This window comes from Lissotriton helveticus, chromosome 3_2 (genome assembly GCF_964261635.1).
Source record: "Lissotriton helveticus chromosome 3_2, aLisHel1.1, whole genome shotgun sequence".
Taxonomy (NCBI): domain Eukaryota; kingdom Metazoa; phylum Chordata; class Amphibia; order Caudata; family Salamandridae; genus Lissotriton; species Lissotriton helveticus.
The window spans coordinates 444,047,189-444,075,091 of NC_136062.1; the positions used below are offsets into that span (position 1 = coordinate 444,047,189).

Below are 27,903 nucleotides of genomic sequence, written 5' to 3' on the forward strand. Positions count from 1 at the left end.
AATCTGCACCGTCCCGGTACCCCAATCTTATCTCGTCCCCCCTATTCCTATCTGCTACTCCCTTTTTTAGTCCACCCGTCTGCCACCTAACAATGCCACTCAGTCCTTGCAGTCGAAATGAATAGCGTCACTCCTCTTCAAAGCAAAAAGAAAAGGTCCATTCCCTCAACACCCTGGTTCAACAAATCCCTATATGAAGAAAGGAAGCACCTAAGACTCCTGGAGAAACAATGGAGGCAAGCACCCTCCACCGATAATTTGGCTATGCTTCGTTCAGCAAGATCCAAGTACCACAAGCACATCTTCCTTGGGAGAGCATCACACTTCAGAACCCTCCTTGACTCAGCCAAAAATAGACCCAAAAAACTATTTGATCCCATCAAGAATACTAACTACTCTCCCCCAACCTCCAAATTGGAGGATTCTACAAAGAAAGCTTCTGATTTCGCTGTATCCTTTGACGAAAAAGTTAAATCACTTGTGGTTCAGGTCGCTCATCCTACCCCTCCAGAGGAGCGCAAATCACTAGCCATTTGGCAGAACTACGAACCCATCTCTGAAGAGTACATCCTCGAAACAAAGCCCTCCAACTACTCGCTCGACCCCATCCCTAGTGCCATTGCCATTGACTTCTATTCCCATTCTCTTCCCTATTGGGCCACTCTGGTCAACCTCTCTCTCTGTCAAGGCTCCCTTCCTGTTCTCTTCAAAACTGGGCAGGTCACCCCTCTGCTTAAAAAACACACTGCAGATGCAAATGACCTCAACAACTTCCGCCCTATCACTAACCTACCCTTTCTTGCGAAGATCACAGAAAGATGTGTTGCGAAACAACTCTCTCGTCATATCAAGGACAATGATCTTCTTGACAATTTTCAGTCCGGCTGTATACAAAACTGCAGCACTGAAACTGCCGTGCTGCAAGTGATCGATGACGCGCTGCAAATACTAGACTCGGGGGGGTCTTGGCAGCCTTTGACACTGTCAATCACAACACCCTCCTCAACACTCTTCAACAGAGAATGGGCATGGAGGGCACTGTGCTTAAATGGTTTGCTTCTTTCCTTTCTGATAGATCCCAAATGATCAAAATAGCGGACAGTCTTTCATCTCCTTTGGCGGTGGGTCAAGGTGTTCCCCAAGGCTCTATTCTAGCACCCACATTGTTCAATCTCTATTTGGAACCTCTGGGAAATCTCCTAAGTAAATCTGGGGTCAACTATCATCTCTATGCAGACGACACTCAAATCTACCTCAAGGTTGCCTCCACTCACTATCTCTCCGTCCTAAGCTCTACCCTCGACTCCATTCAAAACTGGATGTCAACACATCAACTGATTCTGAATCCCTCCAAAACTGAATTCCTCCTCCTCTGCTCCTCACTTACTCCTCCCCCGGTTCAATCATGGATGGACCAGATGAATCTGCTGAACAATAAACCCATCATTGTCGACAGCGCAAAATCCCTTGGTGTCATACTCGACACAAAACTCAATCTACTCTCCCACATTAATTCAATTTTCAAAGTCTGCCCGATACCAACTGCGTCTTCTTTGGGGGATTCGTCGTTTCTTCCCGGAGCATGACCTTAAAACCCTGGTCCAATCGCTGGTACTCTCCAGACTGGACTACTGCAATTCTCTTCTGACTGGCCTCCCCAAATCCCACCTGTCCCCCCTTAAGTCTGTTCTCCATTCAGCAGCTCGATTCATTTATGGGGCCAAAAGAAGCGACCGCATCACTCCCATGTTATCCACCCTCGGCTGGCTTCCCATCGAGGCTAGAGCTATCTACAAGACTACCTGCATCACCCACAAAGCCTTGCACTCCTCCTCTCCGTGCTACCTGGCGAATAAACTGAAACTCTCTGGAGGCTCTAGATCATCACGAAATGCGGAAAATCTACTGCTTGAACCTCCCACTTTCAAGAAGGAAAGATCGATGGCCCAATCCTTTTCCGGCAGCGCAGTGAGAATCTGGAACTCACTTCCGCCTCAGCTCCGAACCACCACCTCCTCCCAGGCCTTCAAAACTGACCTCAAAGATCTCCTACTTCAAAGACACTTCCAAATGTAATCCATGCCCTCTCTATTATCTGAAGGAAGCCCTTCTATTATAGAAAATTCTACTTTACATGACTATGGAATTGTCTTCGCAGTGTGTTCTTGTGGTTTGCGAGTCTGCCGTTTATTGCAGTATTATCCTTCTACCTGTGTTTGGTACTCGTGTGTAACATGCACCCGTCACTTTCTCTTGTAACGCACTGTTTTCTACCTCTTACATTTGTTTGTTTTCGATACCTGCACAAGTGCCACCAGTGCCTACGTTACGTTTGTTCTTGTGCTTGAGTGTCCTCCATATATTGCAGTATTATACCTCTATGTTTACTTTGTACGCTTTTGTAACCTGCACACGTCACTTTTTCCTCCTGTAATTCATCGTTTGCTACCTCTTGTATTTTGTTGGCTCACGATTGTCACTTTTGTAATGCACCGTTTGCTACCTCTTGTATTTTGTTGGCTCACAATTGTCATTTTTGCTTCATTTAATGTAACGTTTGCTTTTGTATTCTGCTCACTTGTAATGTTCTCTTGTATCAGTTCTGTTCCTATTGTGAAGCACTCTGACACCTTCGGGTAAAGTACGCGCTATATAAAAACGCATAAATAAGTGCATCTGAACATTAGTGGTTCTGGAGCGTTAAGGGTCAGTGTTAAAGAGTGGGGGTGAGGGAATCCGCATCACTCAGCCTCACCTCAACATCACCTGAGCACCGTCTCAGCATCAACACAGCACCACCTCCTCATCAGTGCACCACCAGTGCAGCACCAACTCAGCATCAGCGCAGAACCACTTTAACATCAGCACTTCACAGCACTATCTCAGCATCATTGCACCACCTCCAACGCAGCCCCACATCAGCATCAGCGCACCACTACCTCAACACAGCACCAACTCAACATCACCCAGCCCCACCTGATCACCAGCACAGCACCACCTCAGAAACAGTGCAGCACCACCACCTCAGCATCACTCAGCATTAGCACAGTACATCAGCATCAACACAGCATTACCTCCTCCTCATCAGTGATCCACCACCAGTGCAGCACCAACTCAGCATCAGTGCAGCACCACCCGAACACCACCACCTCAGCATCAGTACAGCCCCATCTCAGCATCAGCAAAGCACTACCTCCTCATCAGCGCAGCACCATCTCGTCATCAGTAAAGCACTACCTCCTCAGTGCACCACCAACTCAGCATCAGCGCAGCACCACCTCAGCACCCGCACAGCACAATATAAACATCAGCACAGCACCATTTCTGCATCAGTGACCCACCACCACTTCAGCAGCAACTCAGCACCCGGGCAGCACCACCTCAGCACCAGCGCTGCACAACCACCTCAGCATGACTCAGTACCACAGCGTCACACAGCACCACTCAACACCACCTCAGTAACATTCAGTATCACCTCCACACCAGCACACAACTACCTCAGCATCACTTAGCAATACCTGAGTTTCATTCAGCATCACCTGAGCATCACACCTGTACCAGCACACCACCACCTCAGCACCACTTCAGCATTACTCAGCACCACCTCAGTGTGCCCTCAGAATCTGGCATCTGTTGATTCTCTCCTAGTGTCCGTCCGCTGCTCATGTTGTAATCAGGTAGTATTTCTCGATCTCCACCCTCCTATTGTTTATGTCTCCGCATAACAAATGAAAGTTATAACAAACAAGCATACTAACAGGCAGGAGGAGATTGCCAGCATTGCAAGGATAAAAAAACTAGAAGACCTTTTTTGATTAAATTGTACGCAATGTCTTCTTTAAACTCCACTTCATAACACTCCACAGTACAACATACCACTCCACACACATACACTCCATTACACACAGTCTCACACCACATAATTCCAATACACTCAAAAATACATAATTAGAATAGACATAATACAACTGCACAGAATACCACATAATTCCCCTACACAAATCCACACCACACCATTTCACACCACACAATCCCACAACCAACAAGTCCAATCCAACCCACATAATTAGTACACACCAAATACATCCACTCCATTCGTAACTCATAGGTAAGAGACATTTACATTTACAATGCCAATAGCTCCAGCACTATCCTTTTTTTTAAAAACTCAAAGATCTCATGCTTAGCTCCTACCTATTTGTTCTTTACTGTCACCATAAACGCAAAGCTATACACAAAGTTCCATGCCACACAATTCAGCTCCACACATTTCCAACCCACACCATATAATTTAACACCAAACCACATAATACAACTCAACAACACAATAACACAACACCACGTACATCCAATCCACACCACACAATTCCACATCGTGCCGCAAAATTCAACTGCACACCACAAAATTAAACTGTATAAGTTACCACTCCACACAATCCCACTACCCATAACTCCACTACACTGAATTTCACAAAATCGCTAACCATATATCTCCAAAGCGGGAAACATCACTTACAACGAAACTTTTACAACGCACTACCATTACAACGCGGTCATTACAACGCAAACCATTACAACGCATTGCACTGGGGGGCGCTCTAGGATAGGGAATAGGTTAATTTACTATCCAATAACCTTCCCTAGTGTCCACGGGGACTGGAGTTGGAATAGTAAATTAAACTGTTCACTATCCAACACCCAAAAGCGCTATGCGTTGTAATGGTATGCGATGTAAAAACCGCGTTGTAAAGGCATGCGATGTAAAAGCATGCGTTGTAACGTCATACATGCCTCCAAAGCACACCATGCCACATAATGGCACTACACAAATCCACTCCACACCATTTAACTACACTCCACACAATTATACAACTAACTAATCCAATCCAACCCACATAGTTCCACTACACACCACATACATACACTTCATAACACATAAGTAAAATACACTGCCATTTACTATGCTAATAGCTTCAACACAACAAATGCGAGACCAATTGTATTTCCAGTGCTTGTTTTTCTTCTTGGTACACAGTAAGGTCATAGTGTTTGAGCCACTGCTAAAGTTTAAATTGCAAACAAACACTATACAAATATTTCTGTCTTTTTTTCCCCGTTGCCTTCTTTATTTTACCTATACTATGCTTTTCAGACCAGGCTTCAAAAATCTTTTACATTTCCAATTATTCAGTTTCAGTTCCACAAGTATGTATTTATAATGTTTTGTTCCATCCCTTTCTGGAGACTCTTCAGGCACAAGAAGCCACATGAGATTTATGAACAGGCAGATTTTTCACAAGGTCATTACAGATGCATTTTGTTGATTTAGGGGGCGATTACCATGTCGTCCGGAATCGTTTCCTACCGAAACGGGTTCTGCGTTTCTCACCTTATGATTACATGCTTCCTGACAAGAATGCAGGCTCCCATTGACAAAAAGGGTGGTTGGCGAAAACATTGAACCCTGTGGCAAGCACTCTATGGTGCATGCTACACTGTGCCTGCATGGGAAGGTGGGACCCATGAGTACCCCCATGGACCCGATACGGAGGGCCCTGGGTGAAGGGGGGCCTGCTACGGGCCGATCCATGTCAGAACTACCGATTTGGAAATACTGTCTGAATCTGACATCCTAATCGCTCGGGTGAAACCGCGGTCGGTAGACCACTACGATTCGGCTACGATCGACTAGGTTGCTCCCAATGCCTTAAGGAACCCAGTGGGACAGTATGAATGCTTTCTAGCCATCGTAATTGGTCGTTCATAAAAGTGTTTGAGTCAGTGTTAGAAGGTGGCTCTGACACTCTGGCCCGCCCGGATTTTTCACTTTTTGGGCACCTAATTGTTGAGCTTTTACTGTGGGGGAGCCTCATAAGTTTGGGACTCACCCACAGTGAACTCATAATAAAAGATATTGCATGGGGATTTTACTGGTGTCCCCCTGGCTTGCCCAGGCCACTGCGCAGCAGCTGGAGTAAGCAACACTAGGCTGGTTACATGCAGACACAGGTGTACATGCCTGTGCACCCGTGTAAGGGCTGCGCAGGGGAGATTCCTAGTGTGCGCAGCCCAGGAGCAGCTACAAAGTGAATGGTTTGACAGTACTTATGCAGAATTGAGTGGTGTCATGGAATAGGCTTTATACACTGGGAAGGAACATGCCAGGGAAAATCAGTGTGTTTTACTGTTTTTCACTTCATTACTCCTCCATCGGGGTGTGGAGCCCATGGGCTAGAGTAACTTTCATAAGGCCTACAGATTCCAGACACGCACTAAAGTGCACTGTAACAGATGTGAGAAGGAGTATTCTGAAGAGTCAAAGTCATATATCTGTACTGCTTTTGGGTCATCCAGAAATGTCATATTTCTCTGAGTCAGCCATAACCAGGGCCTGGCTGAGGGCTGAACTCAGCAGGATGGATTGAGAACCTTTCTTCCACAAGCTAAGGCCTCCTCTCCAAGAAGAGAAGATGGGTGGGACTATAGGCTCATCCATTAGCAGTTATCACTGGGTGCCAGGCACCAGGCTGCACCAAGGAGGGAAGGCAGCGTGGGAGGAAGGGGCTTTTTCAGAGACCATGTGGTCAGAGAGCCTGGACGACGCCATCTTGAACCAAACAGAGACTTCCTGCCAGCTCCCTACTTAACTTTTGAAAAGGGCTTGCACAGGAAGGGAAGCTCTCTCTGGGGTGTGGTTTGCTGAGGCAGAAGATGCTGGAGCCTGGCGCAATGGTCAATTGGAAGGAAGAACCCCTGGACTTCCACCAGGGTCCTGAACAGCACCAGGAGAAGAGTCCAGGAATATGGCGCAGAAGCAGGGGCTTCTGCGCAGGGAGAAGAGAGGCCTAGGAGGAGAGCAGATGAGGCTGGTGTAGGGAGCCAGTGAAGACAGCTCCCTGCTAAATCCCCATTCTCAGAGAACCAGAGGGCGAGGGAGAGTGCTCCCAGTGGCTGGGGAGCACCACTAGGAGCAAGAAGAGGCAAAAACAAGAGATAGGACCCCTGGGGGCTGAGATATTCCCCCCAGAAGGTGAGTGACCTTTGACATGTGGCCAATCGATGACGAAGCGCGTAGGGCTCTGCCACAGGTTCAGATAATGCACCCGGGGTGGGTCAGGTCCCGGGGGCTGCACCCTCAAGAAGAAAAGTTGTGGAGCGCCGTCACGCTCACCGTGAAAAATGCCCTCCACAGGGTTCCAGGAGCCCACTCTGGCCCCCGCCGAAACCGGAGGCAGGGGAGCGCCGTCGCGCCCCCCCCAGGGAATAGGAGGAAGGGCCCCGGATCCCTACTCAGGGCCCCGTGTGAAACAAGGAGGCGGGGGAGCGCCGTCACGCTCCCCCGGGAAGCCGGAGGAGCCGGCGTAGATCCGAGCGTCTGCCTGGAGCGGATAGACCAGAAGAGGAAGCCGGCTTCCGCGGCAGCACACGTTGGTGCTGGCCAAGTGGGGAGCTGGCGGGGGCACCCGGGGGTGGGCTCCCTGAGCTGCCCTCCACCGGGCAGGCATGTGGGAGTCCCGGGTGGGACCGGTAGCCTGAAAGAGCAAGAAAGTGCGGCCAGGGGCCCGGGTGGGACCAGGCCCCTGAAAGTTGGCAAAGGCGGCTGACATGGGACCAGACCCTCTGACGAGGGATGCCACGGCCGCAGACCCACGTCGCGGCTCTCCCCGACACAGCGCGAGAAATGCTGTTACAATATGCATAGAAAGGAGCCTGAAGCGCAACATAATGCCTTGCAAGGCATGGGGACAACCATCGTTTTTGGTGCCTGGTGGGCCCTAGAGGAGGGGGGCACCCTCAGTTGTGAAAGAGGCGATGGGAGAGCTGCTGGAGAAGTCCAGTCTCCCCAGCACGAAGTCCCTCCCTAGGTCACATGGGGACTTGAAAAGAATAACCCCTTAAGGGTTCAGTCAGCAGTTTAACTCCTCTTGGGCTGGAACTTTCGTTCTACAGCTGTAGGAGGGTTGAGTAGTGCATCAAGGAGTGAAAGGCTGAGTTGGGGACGTCTAGAGAGAGGCATCCCCTGGAGGTGAAGAGGTGTAATTGCACCCGTAGTGCATTTACTAATGTTATTTCTTTTAGAGGGACTGAAGGTCACATGTGTAATGTGAAGTGCCTGTGTAAGGTGATGTCATTCTCAAAGCAGGGTTATGTTGTCAGACGTTCCTGCTGGGTGTCTGGCTGTATATTCGTAATCCTGAGATTTCATCTGTGATGCCTTTAGGGGCTGTAATTGCAATGCATTCTAATGATCCACAAATGTGTTGAGTACTCTCGTTCTACAGTGATGCTAAAACATGTATTCTTACTGCTGCGCTTAGGTGAAGAACCCAGACTGCTAGCCCTTAAGATGTAGAGGTGTATACTTCATGGTCAGTAGGAAATGCTCTGTCAGGGCAATGTGTCACCAAGGCAGGGTTACCTATTTTAAATGTGTGTTGAGGTAAAGGGGTGGGTCGCCACTGAGATGGTGCCAGTGCACAGGGACCTCGCTCCAGTTTATGTTCAACTAACTGCATTGGGGGCAAGATGATGTGCATATATTCGGGAGTGGTGGTACTAGACCACACCCCCCTGCGGGAGGGGTGGAGATGTTATGCAATCTCACAAAGTAATTTCAACATTTTATGTATATTTGTAAATTGGTGCATAGTATTGAGTAGTGTGTGTGTTTAATACATCTACTCTTACTTTTATAAAGCAAAGTACAGACTGGACAATCAATTATTGAGTGTTATTGCTGCACACCTGTAATGGCGATTACTAGCCCACACCACCTCCCTTGAGTAAGCCTCAGACTGCTCTACAACGCTACCGTCTGAGAGTCAGGCGCTACAATTGGGTGTTTGGTTCCCATTGAAGGACAAATGTAGGGCCCGATTCACAGAATGAACTTAAGACTAAATCCTAAACTTATTACTATTTGGTATTCACAGAATGCACTTACTTCTTTCGGGATTCACAGAGTGAACTTACTACTTTCGGGATTAACAGAATAAACTTACTACTTTCGGTATTCACAGAATAGATTTAAGACTACTAACTCTAAGTCCGAACTCGGGCCGGAAATTCCGGCCCGGAGGCGGAGCTTCGGTGTGGGGGCGGAGCTTGCGACCTGGAGGCGGAGCTACCAGTCTGGAGGCAGAGCTTGCGGCTTGGAGGTGGAGCTTCCGGCTCGGAGGTGGGGATTTTAGCCATGGATGAAATCTCCACCTCTGGGCCGCAAGCTCCGACTCCGGGTCGGAAGCTCCGCCTCCGGGCCGGAAGCTCCGCCTTTGGGCGGCAAGCTCCGCCCCCAACCCGGAAGCTCCGCCCCCAACCCGGAAGCTCCGCCTCCGGGCCAGAATTTCCGGCTCGAGTTCAGACTTCGAGTTAGTAGTCTTAAATCTATTCTGTGAATACCGAAAGTAGTAAGTTTATTCTGTGAATCCCGAAAGTAGTAAGTTCACTCTGTGAATCCGGAAAGTAGTAAGTGCATTCTGTGAATACCAAATAGTAGTAAGTTTAGGATTTAGTCTTAAGTTCATTCTGTGAATCGGGCCCGTAGTCATGTTATTTGTGCAGGCCTCACAGATACTGCCTCGTTTTCTAACAGTCTGTCTGAAAGGCGGGTTCCAAATCAGATTTGGGTGAATCAAATGCCGTTCGGTGCCTTTCCGTACCACATCGTAGTCGAACCCTTAGTGGTGAAAAAATGTTAGTTGTTTTTTCTTCTGACTTGGATTCCTATTTCACTACTACACTGTGTGTTTGTGTCACGGATCTTAAAATGTAGTAAAAAATGAGGACTTGCAACAGGAAATTTGTAAAAATGTTTGGAATTATAATTATTTGATTCCAATGGAATTCTGATTCCACAGGAAAAAAGTCAATGCTTTCATAACGCTGCTTTATAACTTTGTGAGACCATGATCAGTCTGTAAGTGTAGAGGGCCAGGGTTTAATCACCTACTGGGGCAGATGGTATTACCAGCAGTAGCTACAGGCAGAACATTTGAGGCAAATAGGTATAGTTAATTACTACTGGTGGTCCAGGCCCCGGGTGAACTATGATTTCGCACTGCAATGGAATCACACACTTTCTCCCTTTGTGAACATGACTCTCCACAACCGTTAAGACATTCTCTGAGTCTAGGGGTGTTTCACTCAGAACTTTCAGCCATTAGTGTAGAGATTCTGCCAAGAGCCCAAACTACTCTCAACTGAGTTAGTATTGCCAGCTGAAGGAGGAACGGGTCTAACGTTCTTAGCATCCATTGAAAAGGGCAATGAAGGGTCTGGTGGTTGGTGGATAAGGCACCAGACAAAGAATGGACCAGTTACAAGTAGCAGGTGGTCAAGGTGAGAACAATGGATATTGAATTTGGACTGACACCCACAGTGGGCTCCCCAAAGATGAGAAACGTTATAGGCCAGTGGCTTTCAAATGGGTGGTCAAAATAGAATTTGTGTGAGCCATCTCCAGTTTTGACTGCAACAACTGGTTCACGCCATCAACTGGGGATTCACCAGTTTAGGGTTGGAGTCCTTGCCCACCTTTAAATGTTAATGCCCCAGGAACTGTGTGTCATAGAGTACTTTTTGGATTAGTTGTGGAATCGTGTCAATCAGCTGAAGGTAACTGGACAGTGAAGGCTAAAATCGGTACATTGTAGAACTCACCTAGTTTGACACGCTAAGGGGTAGTGCAAGCTCCCTGACAGATACCGTCCATGTCCATAGACATCATTGGTCTTCAAGTCATACACATTTAATAAAGGCCGTCTGGTTTCAGTACCTAAGTCCAGCGTGAAGACAACTCATACATGCAGGACTCAGTTACTGCTTGTGCTTTTCTCTCAGTCCAGGGCAGCACCTCTGCTCTTTTAGTTGGCGCTGTCCGGCACCTCCCCAGATACAGCACATCCAGGGAACTAGCTCTAGATCCCCCAGCTGTCCATATTAGCCTTGTATAGTGTAGGGTACATCATCCTTGGAGGGAAGGGGACAGCATCAGATGCTCAATGGAGATATGGGTATGCACTGCCTTCCGTTGAACAAGCGTGTTTTATTTAAAGCTATGTGTATTAGCCACCGTATTCTGCAAAAGAAGGGCCCGTCCTTCGCGTCATATGATTGTTGTAGATTGGACGCTTGTGACTTTGTAACCACACACAATAGATACAACCTGGTGTGCTGCGATGCATGTGGCTTTTGTCGTAGTTTCTAATCTGCCCTGGTTGGCTCAGAGAGGTTCAGTGCAGGCTACTGAAATGTTGCACACCCTTCACTTAGCAACAGATAGCTACTCATGCTACATTAGCCATCACAGAATAAAGATACCTGTCAGATTGGTTGTAGCCAGCTGGGCTTCACATTTAAGGGGCTTCTGGGCAGGCTTTCTTCTTGAGCTATGCACCACAGTTGGGCATTGCTTCTCTCCTTTACTGGGAAGTTCAGCTGCTTTTTTTTCAAGCAGGGCACAGCAACATGGCATCTCCATAGGGAGACTAGAGATAAGGCCAGCAACTTCAAATTTCTAGAATTAGTAGGCTGCCTCTCTCAGTTGGTGTATCAGAACTACTTGAGAAGTGCTGCCAAATGCAGATTATGGACTTTGGAGGGATAATATGTATTCTGGGTAGAGCACGACTATGGAATTTTTAAAATCCATATATTTTCAAACACCCAGTGCAAAACATGGTCCTGGCTGCAGCATAGTGGCAAGCACCATATGATTGAAGGGGGTGTTGACTACAGAGGCAATTGCTATTCACTTTGGTTGCGAGGCATTTTGGGTAAAACTCTTGTCCATCTCAGTTGGGGTGGCAAAATTAAAACTGGAGCATTCCCAAAGACACAAAGTTGTCCTGTTACAAGGGGAGACAGTTACAGAGCAGACTAGAAAAACACAGATGAGGGCTACACCTATTCAGCTGTACATGGAGTCTCATGCTAACAGACAACACATGGAACAAGCATTGGTAAATGTATAGGTTTCGCCTATGGGATTAATAATATGTTAATACAATTGTGTGGGAGCAGTATAAGTGCAGGGAGAATGGTGTGAGTGCTCTCTCTGCTGGGTGAGTGGTGCATGAACGAAGGACTATGCTCATGTGAGTTGAGGAAGTATTCGTATTTGTTTACCCTACAACATTACACATTGTAAGTCTATAAGTAAGTGCAGCCGTAACATGGTCAGCTACTTCGCCCTATAATTTAGGGAACAAGAATGTGACATTAGAGGAGAGGGGGGCATGGCCCTGTAGTCACACACTGTAATGTCTAGTCACATCCAGGTGAGATGCCAGGAAGACAGAGTTGTGCGTGTTAGGAAGAAAAGAGCAGACAATAAGTCAAATGAATATTTACAGACTTCTGTCTAAAAAGGTTATGGATGCCAAATTACTCACTTTGTCAATGCTGCTGTGTAACAAGCCATACCTAATCATACCCATTCTCCTCCCAAAAAAGTAAAAGGGAGGGGACACGATGCCTATGTATATTGAGTTGCAGCAAAGGCAGGAGTGGCTGTGGTGGTTTTGCAACAGTCTACAGGGCGCTTGCCAGCGCTTATGAAAGGCCTCATGGGAGTTGTAGTTTTCATGGTCTGGTGGAGTCCCGGACCCGGGTGCATGCGCTTGGAGAAAAAAAACCCAGTGGGAGTTGTGGTCATGGAGAACTTTATGCAGGACTTGTACTCTGGCTATTTTGTAAAACATCATGCATGTAATTACACATACTAACTAAAACACTAAGGCCCAGATGCATGAAGCTAAAAACCGCTCGCAAAGGGGCAGATTCTCAGAATCTGCCCCTTTGCGATCGGTATTTTTGCATTTGGGAAGCATCATCCCAAATGCAAAAATCGCAAATTGAGAATTGGCTAAATTGCGATTACATGCATTTAAGGAATCTCAAATTGAGATTCCTCAAATGCAATGCATTAAAGTTGAAAAAATAGCGACAACTTCATGGTAATTTGCAAAAACTTTGAAAAATGAACTAAAGTGCATTTTTCAAAGTTTCATGTTGCAGACACACATGCCCTAAGGGCATGTGTGTGCGCAACATATGTGCACAGATCAGTATCAGGGGTGCAACAGAGTGTCCTTTGGACACCCCTGCACCCTTGAAATCGCATTCTCATTTTGTGATTCGCTAATTGCGATTCGCAAATTGATAATTCTTCCCATTCATTCCTATGGCCTCTAGGCCTATAGGAATGAATGAGGAGGTATTCCTTAATTGCGACTCGCAGTTGCGAATCGCAATTAAGGAATTTTAAGAAATCGCTGTTTTTAAAGTGATTTGTTCTTGCATACCATTTTGCTATTCCTTATTAGGGATTCCTTATTTTTCGCTAATAAGGAATCGCAAAATGGATGCTTGATGCATCTGGGGGTAAGCCATCAAGGTGCTTAGCCAAGCAACACACCATCTTGGGTGCCTGCTCGCATTAGTGGCTCCCACCAGGGTCGGCTTTAGTACTGGTGGTGCCTTGTGCAACAATATCTGTTGCCCCACTACCATGACCACCTCGCCACGGAATCCCTCACTACCACGATTTGACAATGCCCCCTAAGTGTACGTAACCACTGTCTCTTAGATTTATTTAGTTTTATTGTGCTACTCATACCAGTTTATGGTGTGAGTACACTTTACATCACACATACATTGCATGGAGACAATCATACGTGTGAAATAGGTGTATAGGAAATGTTACATAAGTCAGAGGCCTACAAGGTGTAGAAGTCACGTCATCCATACTGGTAGGCACTGGCAGTATAGTTTAAGAGTCCTTGGTCTGGAAAAGGACAAATACAGAATTTAAAATGTAACACCATTTTTAGGGGTTTTCTTTAATAATAAGAATTGATTTCTACCTAAATTAACCCTGCTTGCAATATTAGGATAAGGAAAGACTAGGCAAAAATATATGTAGCTCTAATATATCCTTGCTGTTTTCATGCAGCTCTTGGAGGACAGTTAATAGCTCACTGCTTTATATTAGGATTTGACCTTTTAAAGTAACAAAAGGATCTCTCTTACTAAAAAATAACCCATTGACCTTTTTATAGTGTCTGAATGGGACACGTTCTCTGCAGCAGGCACATTAACCTCCTGTGGCTGTGCTGTTGTGAGCTAAAACTTCCTCCTGCAGACAAAACTCCGGTCTCTCTGTAGGAAGAACATTAATCACCGGAGTTATCGAGATATTTTTATTAATGCTTGAAAATTGCTGGGACAAGGAACGTGGCATCTGGTGCTTTCAAAACAATAAACATGGCGCCCCCACCCCAAGTCCGCGCCGGGTGCGGTGGCACTGATCGCACCGCCCTACAGCCGGCCCCGGCTCCCACTCAAAGTGTTGATTTGAAATAATGAGAGCGAGGGGCCATTCACAACCACGTCAACGGAGGCATTGTTGGCGATTAGCAAAGCTTGGGTCCAAGTTTCCTTGGGAGCAAGAACATCATTTTAAAGTGCATAGATACCTTCCCAGGAGAGTAAGCGCTATGTAATTCCAATATAATACAATAACCAGCAAAACACTGGATAGCTTTGTCTGTCATACAACTTTTCAGTGAACAAAACCTCAGTTGGCCCGTCGAAGACCTGCTCATAAAATGTATTTGTCCCCATACCCGGGGGCAAATATATACAGAAACACAACCGCAAAGAATACAGATTGAGTAATCACAGTATATGAATAGGAAGAGTGCTGAAAACTGATGATGTGTTTGTACGAGTAGCTCTGTGGGGAGTGCACCTAAGCGGCTATGATGCTTTCAGAGAGGCTGCCTCGTGAGCGATGCAAATCACTGCCTGCGGCCTGCAGCCTTCTGAACACAACCCATCATACTTATTCATTTTTCGAGTTTAATATAGTGCGAACTTGACTCAAGGGTATCGGAGCGCTTTACAGAGTATGCAATATTTATTTATTTTATTTATTTATTTAAATTTATATAGCGCGTTATCACCTATAGGTCTCTAAGCGCTTGTACCTGGAACCACCGGACATTACAGAAACAGGCAACCAGCTTATAACACGCCCCATGCATCTTGAAAAAGCACCGTTCTTAGCATCCGACGAAACGGCAGTAGATTAGACTCCTTCCGAAGGTGCAATGGTAGTTTGTTCCAAACTGCCGGAAGAATGGTCGAGAAGGCACGTCCGCCCAAGGTGGACAGGCGGAAGCGAGGGCTGACCAAAAGAGTATCCTCTGATGAACGCAATGTCCTCCCAGGGGTGTAACGAGACAGTCGGGCTTTCATGTAACTGGGCGCATTGCCATATACTGCCTTGTTTGAGATGCACAGACCTGTAAACGTTGCTCTCTGCAATGCAAACTTTATAAACAATGCAGAAGGAAAATAATATAAACAATAGGCATACATGGTAATAATATATAGACAATGGTGGAACAGATGGGTGATGCAGTTCGGAGGTTGCGATGGAAGGTTATTTCAAAGGTTAGGGGAGTGCACAGCAAATTTTAGAGGTAGAGTTGTTCAAATTCATTGAGGTTGATGAGGGAAGTGCTTGAGGGCAGTCAGTGTGCAGCTTAGTGAGAAGCATTAGGGGAAAACTATTGCAGAGCTCATTCAGAGACACTCTGCTTCTGGTAAAATCCACTGCAGACCGCAGTAAGGGACATTCAGTTACCTGGTGTGTGTCCCGGCGGATCTCAGTGAGGGACATGCTGCTACCTGGTGTTGGACAGTGTAGATCTCAGTGAGGGACATGCTGATTCCTTGTGTGGGACAGTGTAGACCTCAATGAGGGACATGCTGCTTCCTGGTGTGGGACAGTGTGAGCCTCCGTGAGGGACATGCTGTTTCCTGGTTGGGACAGGGCAGATCTCAGTAAGGGACATGCTTCTTCCTGGTGTGGGACAGTGTAGACCTCAATGAGGGACATGCTTCTTCCTGGTGTGAGTCAGTGTAGACCTCAATGAGGGACATTCTGCTTCCTGGTGTTGGACAGTGCCGACCTCAATGATGGATATGGTGCTTCCTGGTGTGGGTCAGTGCAGACCTCAATGAGGGAGATACTGCTTCCTGGTGTGGGACAGTGCAGACCTCAATGAGGGACATGCTGCTTCCTGGTGTGGGACAGTGTGAGCCTCAGTGAGGGACATGCTGTTTCCTGGTTGGGACAGGGCAGATCTCAGTAAGGGACATGCTTCTTCCTGGTGTGAGTCAGTGTAGACCTCAATGAGGGACATTCTGCTTCCTGGTGTTGGACAGTGCCGACCTCAATGAGGGACATGCTGCTTCCTGGTGTGGGACAGTGCAGACCTCAATGAGGGACATGCTGCTTCCTGGTGTGGGACAGTGCAGACCTCAATGAGGGACATGCTGCTTCCTGGTGTGGGACAGTGCAGACCTCAATGAGGGATATGCTGCTTCCTGGTGTGGGACAGTGCAGACCTCAGTGAGGGATATGGTGCTTCCTGGTGTGGGACAGTGCAGACCTCAATGAGGGACATGCTGCTTCCTGGTGTGAGTCAGTTTAGACCTCAATGAGTGACATGCTGCTTCCTGGTGTGGGACAGTGCAGATCTCGGTGAGGTATATGGTGCTTCCTGGTGTGAGTCAGTGTAGACCTCAATGAGGGATATGCTGCTTCCTGGTGTGGGACAGGGCAGACCTCAATGAGGGACATGCTGCTTCCTGGTATGGGAAAGAGCAGACCTCAATGAGGGACATGCTGCTTCCTGGTGTGGGACATGCTGCTTCCTGGGGTTGGACAGTGTAGACCTCAATGAGGGACATGCTGCTTCCTGGGGTGGGACAGTGTAGACCTCAATGAGTGACATGCTGCTTCCTGGTGTTTGACAGTGTAGATCTCAGTGAGGGACATGCTGCTTCTCAGTGTTGGACAGTGTAGACCTCAATGAGGGACATGCTGCTACCTGGTGTTGGACAGTGGAGATCCCAGTGAGGGACATGCTGCTTCCTGGTGTTGGACAGTGTAGATCTCAGTGAGGGACATGCTGCTTCTCAGTGTTGGACAGTGTAGACCTCAATGAGGGACATGCTGCTACCTGGTGTTGGACAGTGTAGACATCAATGAGGGACATGCTGCTTCCTGGTGTTGGACAGTGTAGATCTCAGTGAGGGACATGCTGATTCCTTGTGTGGGACAGTGTAGACCTCAATGAGGGACATGCTGCTTCCTGGTGTTGGACAGTGTAGACCTCAGTGAGGGACATGCTGCTTCCTGGTGTTGGACTGTACAGATCTCAGTGAGGGGCATGCTTCTTCCTGGTGTGGGACAGTGCAGAACTCAGTGAGGGCATGCTGCTTCCTGGTGTGGGACAGTGTGAGCCTCAGTGAGGGACATGCTGTTTCCTGGTTGGGACAGGGCAGATCTCAGTAAGGGACATGCTTCTTCCTGGTGTGGGACAGTGCGGACATCAATGAGGGACATGCTGCTTCCTGGTGTGGGACAGTGCAGACCTCAATGAGGGACATGCTGCTTCCTGTTGTAGGATAGTGCAGACCTCAGTGAGGGATATGGTGCTTCCTGGTGTGGGACAGTGTAGACCTCAATGAGGGACATGCTGCTTCCTGGTGTGTGACAGTGTAGACCTCAATGAGGGACATGCTGCTTCCTGGTGTGAGTCAGTGTAGACCTCAATGAGGGACATTCTGCTTCCTGGTGTTGGACAGTGCCGACCTCAATGATGGATATGGTGCTTCCTGGTGTGGGTCAGTGCAGACCTCAATGAGGGAGATACTGCTTCCTGGTGTGGGACAGTGCAGACCTCAATGAGGGACATGCTGCTTCCTGGTGTGGGACAGTGCAGACCTCAATGAGGGATATGCTGCTTCCTGGTGTGGGACAGTGCAGACCTCAGTGAGGGATATGGTGCTTCCTGGTGTGGGACAGTGCAGACCTCAATGAGGGACATGCTGCTTCCTGGTGTGAGTCAGTTTAGACCTCAATGAGTGACATGCTGCTTCCTGGTGTGGGACAGTGCAGATCTCGGTGAGGTATATGGTGCTTCCTGGTGTGAGTCAGTGTAGACCTCAAAGAGGGATATGCTGCTTCCTGGTGTGGGACAGTGCAGACCTCAGTGAGGGATATGGAGCTTCCTGGTGTGGGACAGTGTAGACCTCAATGAGGGACATGCTGCTTCCTGGGGTGGGACAGTGCAGACCTCAATGAGGGACATGCTGCTTCCTGGTATGGGAAAGAGCAGACCTCAATGAGGGACATGCTGCTTCCTGGTGTGGGACATGCTGCTTCCTGGGGTGGGACAGTGTAGACCTCAATGAGGGACATGCTGCTTCCTGGGGTGGGACAGTGTAGACCTCAATGAGGGACATGCTGCTTCCTGGTGTTTGACAGTGTAGATCTCAGTGAGGGACATGCTGCTTCTCAGTGTTGGACAGTGTAGACCTCAATGAGGGACATGCTGCTACCTGGTGTTGGACAGTGGAGATCCCAGTGAGGGACATGCTGCTTCCTGGTGTTGGACAGTGTAGATCTCAGTGAGGGACATGCTGCTTCCTGGTGTTGGACAGTGTAGATCTCAGTGAGGGACATGCTGCTTCTCAGTGTTGGACAGTGTAGACCTCAATGAGGGACATGCTGCTACCTGGTGTTGGACAGTGTAGACATCAATGAGGGACATGCTGCTTCCTGGTGTTGGACAGTGTAGATCTCAGTGAAGGACATGCTGATTCCTTGTGTGGGACAGTGTAGGCCTCAATGAGGGACATGCTGCTTCCTGGTGTTGGACAGTGTAGACCTCAGTGAGGGACATGCTGCTTCCTGGTGTTGGACTGTACAGATCTCAGTGAGGGGCATGCTTCTTCCTGGTGTGGGACAGTGCAGAACTCAGTGAGGGCATGCTGCTTCCTGGTGTGGGACAGTGTGAGCCTCAGTGAGGGACATGCTGTTTCCTGGTTGGGACAGGGCAGATCTCAGTAAGGGACATGCTTCTTCCTGGTGTGGAACAGTGCGGACCTCAATGAGGGACATGCTGCTTCCTGGTGTGGGACAGTGCAGACCTCAGTGAGGGATATGGTGCTTCCTGGTGTGGGACAGTGCAGACCTCAATGAGAGACATGCTGCTTCCTGGTGTGAGTCAGTGTAGACCTCAGTGAGGGACATGCTGCTTCCTGGTGTGAGTCAGTTTAGACCTCAATGAGTGACATGCTGCTTCCTGGTGTGGGACAGTGCAGATCTCGGTGAGGTATATGGTGCTTCCTGGTGTGAGTCAGTGTAGACCTCAATGAGGGATATGCTGCTTCCTGGTGTGGGACAGTGCAGACCTCAGTGAGGGATATGGTGCTTCCTGGTGTGGGACAGTGTAGAACTCAGTGAGGGCATGCTGCTTCCTGGTGTGGGACAGTGTGAGCCTCAGTGAGGGACATGCTGTTTCCTGGTTGGGACAGGGCAGATCTCAGTAAGGGACATGCTTCTTCCTGGTGTGAGTCAGTGTAGACCTCAATGAGGGACATTCTGCTTCCAGGTGTTGGACAGTGCCGACCTCAATGATGGATATGGTGCTTCCTGGTGTGGGTCAGTGCAGACCTCAATGAGGGAGATACTGCTTCCTGGTGTGGGACAGTGCAGACCTCAATGAGGGACATGCTGCTTCCTGGTGTGGGACAGTGTGAGCCTCAGTGAGGGACATGCTGTTTCCTGGTTGGGACAGGGCAGATCTCAGTAAGGGACATGCTTCTTCCTGGTGTGAGTCAGTGTAGACCTCAATGAGGGACATTCTGCTTCCTGGTGTTGGACAGTGCCGACCTCAATGATGGATATGGTGCTTCCTGGTGTGGGTCAGTGCAGACCTCAATGAGGGAGATACTGCTTCCTGGTGTGGGACAGTGCAGACCTCAATGAGGGACATGCTGCTTCCTGGTGTGGGACAGTGTGAGCCTCAGTGAGGGACATGCTGTTTCCTGGTTGGGACAGGGCAGATCTCAGTAAGGGACATGCTTCTTCCTGGTGTGAGTCAGTGTAGACCTCATTGAGGGACATTCTGCTTCCTGGTGTTGGACAGTGCCGACCTCAATGAGGGACATGCTGCTTCCTGGTGTGGGACAGTGCAGACCTCAATGAGGGACATGCTGCTTCCTGGTGTGGGACAGTGCAGACCTCAATGAGGGACATGCTGCTTCCTGGTGTGGGACAGTGCAGACCTCAATGAGGGATATGCTGCTTCCTGGTGTGGGACAGTGCAGACCTCAGTGAGGGATATGGTGCTTCCTGGTGTGGGACAGTGCAGACCTCAATGAGGGACATGCTGCTTCCTGGTGTGAGTCAGTTTAGACCTCAATGAGTGACATGCTGCTTCCTGGTGTGGGACAGTGCAGATCTCGTGAGGTATATGGTGCTTCCTGGTGTGAGTCAGTGTAGACCTCAATGAGGGATATGCTGCTTCCTGGTGTGGGACAGGGCAGACCTCAATGAGGGACATGCTGCTTCCTGGGGTGGGACAGTGCAGACCTCAATGAGGGACATGCTGCTTCCTGGTATGGGAAAGAGCAGACCTCAATGAGGGACATGCTGCTTCCTGGTGTGGGACATGCTGCTTCCTGGGGTTGGACAGTGTAGACCTCAATGAGGGACATGCTGCTTCCTGGGGTGGGACAGTGTAGACCTCAATGAGGGACATGCTGCTTCCTGGTGTTTGACAGTGTAGATCTCAGTGAGGGACATGCTGCTTCTCAGTGTTGGACAGTGTAGACCTCAATGAGGGACATGCTGCTACCTGGTGTTGGACAGTGGAGATCCCAGTGAGGGACATGCTGCTTCCTGGTGTTGGACAGTGTAGATCTCAGTGAGGGACATGCTGCTTCTCAGTGTTGGACAGTGTAGACCTCAATGAGGGACATGCTGCTACCTGGTGTTGGACAGTGTAGACATCAATGAGGGACATGCTGCTTCCTGGTGTTGGACAGTGTAGATCTCAGTGAGGGACATGCTGATTCCTTGTGTGGGACAGTGTAGACCTCAATGAGGGACATGCTGCTTCCTGGTGTTGGACAGTGTAGACCTCAGTGAGGGACATGCTGCTTCCTGGTGTTGGACTGTACAGATCTCAGTGAGGGGCATGCTTCTTCCTGGTGTGGGACAGTGCAGAACTCAGTGAGGGCATGCTGCTTCCTGGTGTGGGACAGTGTGAGCCTCAGTGAGGGACATGCTGTTTCCTGGTTGGGACAGGGCAGATCTCAGTAAGGGACATGCTTCTTCCTGGTGTGGGACAGTGCGGACCTCAATGAGGGACATGCTGCTTCCTGGTGTGGGACAGTGCAGACCTCAATGAGGGACATGCTGCTTCCTGTTGTAGGATAGTGCAGACCTCAGTGAGGGATATGGTGCTTCCTGGTGTGGGACAGTGTAGACCTCAATGAGGGACATGCTGCTTCCTGGTGTGTGACAGTGTAGACCTCAATGAGGGACATGCTGCTTCCTGGTGTGAGTCAGTGTAGACCTCAATGAGGGACATTCTGCTTCCTGGTGTTGGACAGTGCCGACCTCAATGATGGATATGGTGCTTCCTGGTGTGGGTCAGTGCAGACCTCAATGAGGGAGATACTGCTTCCTGGTGTGGGACAGTGCAGACCTCAATGAGGGACATGCTGCTTCCTGGTGTGGGACAGTGCAGACCTCAATGAGGGATATGCTGCTTCCTGGTGTGGGACAGTGCAGACCTCAGTGAGGGATATGGTGCTTCCTGGTGTGGGACAGTGCAGACCTCAATGAGGGACATGCTGCTTCCTGGTGTGAGTCAGTTTAGACCTCAATGAGTGACATGCTGCTTCCTGGTGTGGGACAGTGCAGATCTCGGTGAGGTATATGGTGCTTCCTGGTGTGAGTCAGTGTAGACCTCAAAGAGGGATATGCTGCTTCCTGGTGTGGGACAGTGCAGACCTCAGTGAGGGATATGGAGCTTCCTGGTGTGGGACAGTGTAGACCTCAATGAGGGACATGCTGCTTCCTGGGGTGGGACAGTGCAGACCTCAATGAGGGACATGCTGCTTCCTGGTGTGGGAAAGAGCAGACCTCAATGAGGGACATGCTGCTTCCTGGTGTGGGACATGCTGCTTCCTGGGGTGGGACAGTGTAGACCTCAATGAGGGACATGCTGCTTCCTGGGGTGGGACAGTGTAGACCTCAATGAGGGACATGCTGCTTCCTGGTGTTTGACAGTGTAGATCTCAGTGAGGGACATGCTGCTTCTCAGTGTTGGACAGTGTAGACCTCAATGAGGGACATGCTGCTACCTGGTGTTGGACAGTGGAGATCCCAGTGAGGGACATGCTGCTTCCTGGTGTTGGACAGTGTAGATCTCAGTGAGGGACATGCTGCTTCCTGGTGTTGGACAGTGTAGATCTCAGTGAGGGACATGCTGCTTCTCAGTGTTGGACAGTGTAGACCTCAATGAGGGACATGCTGCTACCTGGTGTTGGACAGTGTAGACATCAATGAGGGACATGCTGCTTCCTGGTGTTGGACAGTGTAGATCTCAGTGAAGGACATGCTGATTCCTTGTGTGGGACAGTGTAGGCCTCAATGAGGGACATGCTGCTTCCTGGTGTTGGACAGTGTAGACCTCAGTGAGGGACATGCTGCTTCCTGGTGTTGGACTGTACAGATCTCAGTGAGGGGCATGCTTCTTCCTGGTGTGGGACAGTGCAGAACTCAGTGAGGGCATGCTGCTTCCTGGTTTGGGACAGTGTGAGCCTCAGTGAGGGACATGCTGTTTCCTGGTTGGGACAGGGCAGATCTCAGTAAGGGACATGCTTCTTCCTGGTGTGGAACAGTGCGGACCTCAATGAGGGACATGCTGCTTCCTGGTGTGGGACAGTGCAGACCTCAATGAGGGACATGCTGCTTCCTGTTGTAGGATAGTGCAGACCTCAGTGAGGGATATGGTGCTTCCTGGTGTGGGACAGTGCAGACCTCAATGAGAGACATGCTGCTTCCTGGTGTGAGTCAGTGTAGACCTCAGTGAGGGACATGCTGCTTCCTGGTGTGAGTCAGTTTAGACCTCAATGAGTGACATGCTGCTTCCTGGTGTGGGACAGTGCAGATCTCGGTGAAGTATATGGTGCTTCCTGGTGTGAGTCAGTGTAGACCTCAATGAGGGATATGCTGCTTCCTGGTGTGGGACAGTGCAGACCTCAGTGAGGGATATGGTGCTTCCTGGTGTGGGACAGTGTAGACCTCAATGAGGGACATGCTGCTTCCTGGGGTGGGACAGTGCAGACCTCAATGAGGGACATGCTGCTTCCTGTTATGGGAAAGAGCAGACCTCAATGAGGGACATGCTGCTTCCTGGTGTGGGACATGCTGTTTCCTGGGGTGGGACAGTGTAGACCTCAATGAGGGACATGCTGCTTCCTGGGGTGGGACAGTGTAGACCTCAATGAGGGACATGCTGCTTCCTGTTGTTTGACAGTGTAGATCTCAGTGAGGGACATGCTGCTTCTCAGTGTTGGACAGTGTAGACCTCAATGAGGGACATGCTGCTACCTGGTGTTGGACAGTGGAGATCCCAGTGAGGGACATGATGCTTCCTGGTGTTGGACAGTGTAGATCTCAGTGAGGGACATGCTCCTTCCTGGTGTTGGACAGTGTAGATCTCAGTGAGGGACATGCTGCTTCTCAGTGTTGGACAGTGTAGACCTCAATGAGGGACATGCTGCTACCTGGTGTTGGACAGTGTAGACATCAATGAGGGACATGCTGCTTCCTGGTGTTGGACAGTGTAGATCTCAGTGAAGGACATGCTGATTCCTTGTGTGGGACAGTGTAGGCCTCAATGAGGGACATGCTGCTTCCTGGTGTTGGACAGTGTAGACCTCAGTGAGGGACATGCTGCTTCCTGGTGTTGGACTGTACAGATCTCAGTGAGGGGCATGCTTCTTCCTGGTGTGGGACAGTGCAGAACTCAGTGAGGGCATGCTGCTTCCTGGTGTGGGACAGTGTGAGCCTCAGTGAGGGACATGCTGTTTCCTGGTTGGGACAGGGCAGATCTCAGTAAGGGACATGCTTCTTCCTGGTGTGGGACAGTGCGGACCTCAATGAGGGACATGCTGCTTCCTGGTGTGGGACAGTGCAGACCTCAATGAGGGACATGCTGCTTACTGGTGTGGGACAGTGCAGACCTCAATAAGGGACATGCTGCTTCCTGTTGTAGGATAGTGCAGACCTCAGTGAGGGATATGGTGCTTCCTGGTGTGGGACAGTGCGGACCTCAATGAGGTACATGCTGCTTCCTGGTGTGTGACAGTGTAGACCTCAGTGAGGGACATGCTGCTTCCTGGTGTGGGACAGTGCAGACCTCAATGAGGGACATGCTGCTTCCTGGTGTGAGTTAGTGTAGACCTCAATGAGGGACATGCTGCTTCCTGGTGTAGGACAGTGCAGATCTCAATGAGGGATATGGTGCTTCTTGGTGTAGGACAGTGCAGACCTCAGTGAGGGATATGGTGCTTCTTGGTGTAGGACAGTGCAGACCTCAGTGAGGGACATGGTGCTTCCTGGTGTGGGACAGTGTAGACCTCAATGAGGGACATGCTGCTTCCTGGTGTGGGACAGTGCAGACCTCAATGAGGGATATGGTGCTACCTGGTGTGGGACTGTGCAGACCTCAATGAGGGACATGCTGCTACCTGGTGTGAGTCAGTGTAGACCTCAATGAGGGACATGCTGCTTCCTGGTGTAGAACAGTGCAGATCTCAGTGAGGGATATGGTATTTCCTGGTGTGAGTCAGTGTAGACCTCAACGAGGGACATGCTGCTTCCTGGTGTGAGTCAGTGTAGACCTCAATGAGGGACATGCTGCTTCCTGGTGTGAGTCAGTGTAGACCTCAATGAGGGACATGCTGCTTCCTGGTGTAGGACAGTGCAGATCTCAATGAGGGACATGCTGCTTCCTGGTGTGAGTCAGTGTAGACCTCAATGAGGGACATGCTGCTTCCTGGTGTGAGTCAGTGTAGACCTCAATGAGGGACAATCTGCTTCCTGGTGTTGGACAGTGCCGACCTCAATGAGGGATATGCTGCTTCCTGGTGTGGGACAGTGCAGACCTCAGTGAGGGATATGGTGCTTCCTGGTGTGGGACAGTGCAGACCTCAATGAGGGACATGCTGCTTCCTGGTGTGAGTCAGTTTAGACCTCAATGAGTGACATGCTGCTTCCTGGTGTGGGACAGTGCAGATCTCGGTGAGGTATATGGTGCTTCCTGGTGTGAGTCAGTGTAGACCTCAATGAGGGACATGCTGCTTCCTGGTATGGGAAAGAGCAGACCTCAATGAGGGACATGCTGCTTCCTGGTGTGGGACATGCTGCTTCCTGGGGTGGAACAGTGTAGACCTCAATGAGGGACATGCTGCTTCCTGGTGTGAGTCAGTGTAGACCTCAATGAGGGACATGCTGCTTCCTGGTGTGGGACAGTGCAGACCTCAATGAGGGGCATGCTGCTTCCTGGTGTGGGACAGTGTAGACCTCAATGAGGGACATGCTGCTTCCTGGTGTGGGACAGTGCAGACCTCAATGAGGGATATGGTGCTTCCTGGTGTAGGACAGTGCAGATCTCAATGAGGGACATGCTGCTTCCTGGTGTGAGTCAGTGTAGACCTCAATGATGGACATGCTGCTTCCTGGTGTGGGACAGTGCAGACCTCAGTGAGGGATATGGTGCTTCCTGGTGTGGGACAGTGTAGACCTCAATGAGGGACATGCTGCTTCCTGGTGTGGGACAGTGCAGACCTCAATGAGGGACATGCTGCTTCCTGGTGTGGGACAGTGTAGACCTCAATGAGGGACATGCTGCTTCCTGGTGTGGGACAGTGCAGACCTCAATGAGGGATATGGTGCTTCCTGGTGTAGGACAGTGCAGATCTCAATGAGGGACATGCTGCTTCCTGGTGTGAGTCAGTGTAGACCTCAATGAGGGACATGCTGCTTCCTGGTGTGAGTCAGTGTAGACCTCAATGAGGGACATGCTGCTTCCTGGTGTGAGTCAGTGTAGACCTCAATGAGGGACATGCTGCTTCCTGGTGTGAGTCAGTGTAGACCTCAATGAGGGACATGCTGCTTCTTGGTGTGGGACAGTGCAGACCTCAATGAGGGTTATGGTGCTTCCTGCTGTGGGTCAGTGCAGACCTCAGTGAGGGACATGCTGCTTCCTGGTGGCATGGTGTGCATGCATATATGAACCTACCACCCAAATTCAAGAATGGGTTGTGAAAGTAACAAGTAACACCGAATAAGACCTCCTGACATGGTCAAGGATGTGAAGCAGACCAACCATTCTTTGAGACAGAGATCACTGGCAGAAAGACCAGTTGAGGTAACAACCCAACCTGAAAAAGTCCTCTCACAATGGGGAGGATGGAGAGGCATCGTAAGCCCTCCTCCTGTGGGGTATAGCTATGGTATCTAATTCTAAGTTAAGGAATCTGTGGCTAGATGTCTCTATCAGATGGACAAGTTACTTACCTTCGGTAACGATATATCTGGTAGAGACATAGGGGCATATTAGCAAGGGCCATGTCTCCGCTTTAGCAGCACTTTTTGCAGCTAAAGCGGCGATATTTTTATCACCCTATTAGCAAGCTGGCGATAGCGACCGGTTTGGGGCACACTTTGCATGTCAGCGATATTTTTCGCTAATGCCATGCAAAGTGGGCGTACCCAAACAAAAAATCACGCTATGCGCGATTATCGCTATAATCTAACCCCTGCTAAAAACATGACTTACCTGTTTATCCAATGGGAGGTGGATCTTCAGGTTAAGCCCCCATTGGCGTTAATGCGTGAATATCGCTGTATTTCCAGCGATATTAAAGCATTTAGCCACTATGGCTGGATATTTTACCGCAATGGAGAAAAACGTTGCTAATAGCAGGTTTTCCCCGCTAACATATCCAGCGATAGGCAGCGATAAAAGAAAATTGCGCTAAGCGCATTTAACGATAAATATTGCTATTTCTTGCTAATATGCCCCATAGTCTAGCCACAGATTGCTTAACACCCATCCACCCTCCCTATTTTACGAGGACCTTTTCAGGTTGGGTTGCTACGCCAACTGGTCTTTCTGCCAGTGATCTCTGTCTCAATTAGTGGTTGTTCTGCTTCACATCCTTGACCACGTCAGGAGGTCTTATTCTGTGTTACTTCTTACTTTTGCCACCCATTCTCGTATTTGGGTGGTAGCTTCATATATGCATTCACACTCTTGCACCCTTCCTCTGACACTGTCAATGGATAATTTTTGGTGAGCATTGTAGAACACTCTCTGTTGTTGCAAGATTGTTGACATTTATCGTTGCATTCCTGTCCATTACTGCTAGTCTCATATGAGGTTATGATCCTTCCCTTATGCAGGGCTTTTCTGTGGTGTGAGTACTTGCTCGAAACCTTGTTTCAATTTCATTCTTTGATATTTTCACTAAATCCATTTCTGATGTTTCACACCTTTTGTTTCAAATATTTTTAGATCTATTTGGCACAATGTTCCCACATCCAGATTTAGTGGTGGCACTGTGTTCTGGCGCGGAAAAGTTTCACAGCAGAAAAATGACATCAGTGCGTCGGGAGGGACTTATATGGCTCCACTGATGTTATATCCGTGTATGACGTCACGGTGGAGCCATGCAACGCCGTCCCCAGGCGTGCAGAGGTGCTGCTAAAAGATCTCTGGATCCCCTGGGGTAATTCCAAGTTAGGAAATCTGTGGCTAGATGTCTCTATCCAATCATGTCCTTTACATGTGCATTGTTGTGTTAATCATGAGATTGTGTCGGTGGCAGTGTTCTCTCTAGCCTTGACTATGGCATTGCTTTGTACCTTGGACTTTTTGCATCCCTGATTACTAGGCTGCAGAGAATTCAGAAAATGGCCATCAACGTCTTGGTGGCTCAAACAAAAAAATAAAT

The 27,903-nt window shown here is 49.1% G+C and overlaps 1 protein-coding gene across 1 annotated transcript in view; it reads left to right on the plus strand.

Moving 5' to 3' along the window:
• LOC144826356 (1-aminocyclopropane-1-carboxylate synthase-like protein 1) overlaps nt 1-27,903 on the plus strand; it is a 213,193-nt gene that overhangs the window by 67,931 nt on the left and 117,359 nt on the right. The window lies entirely within an intron of this gene.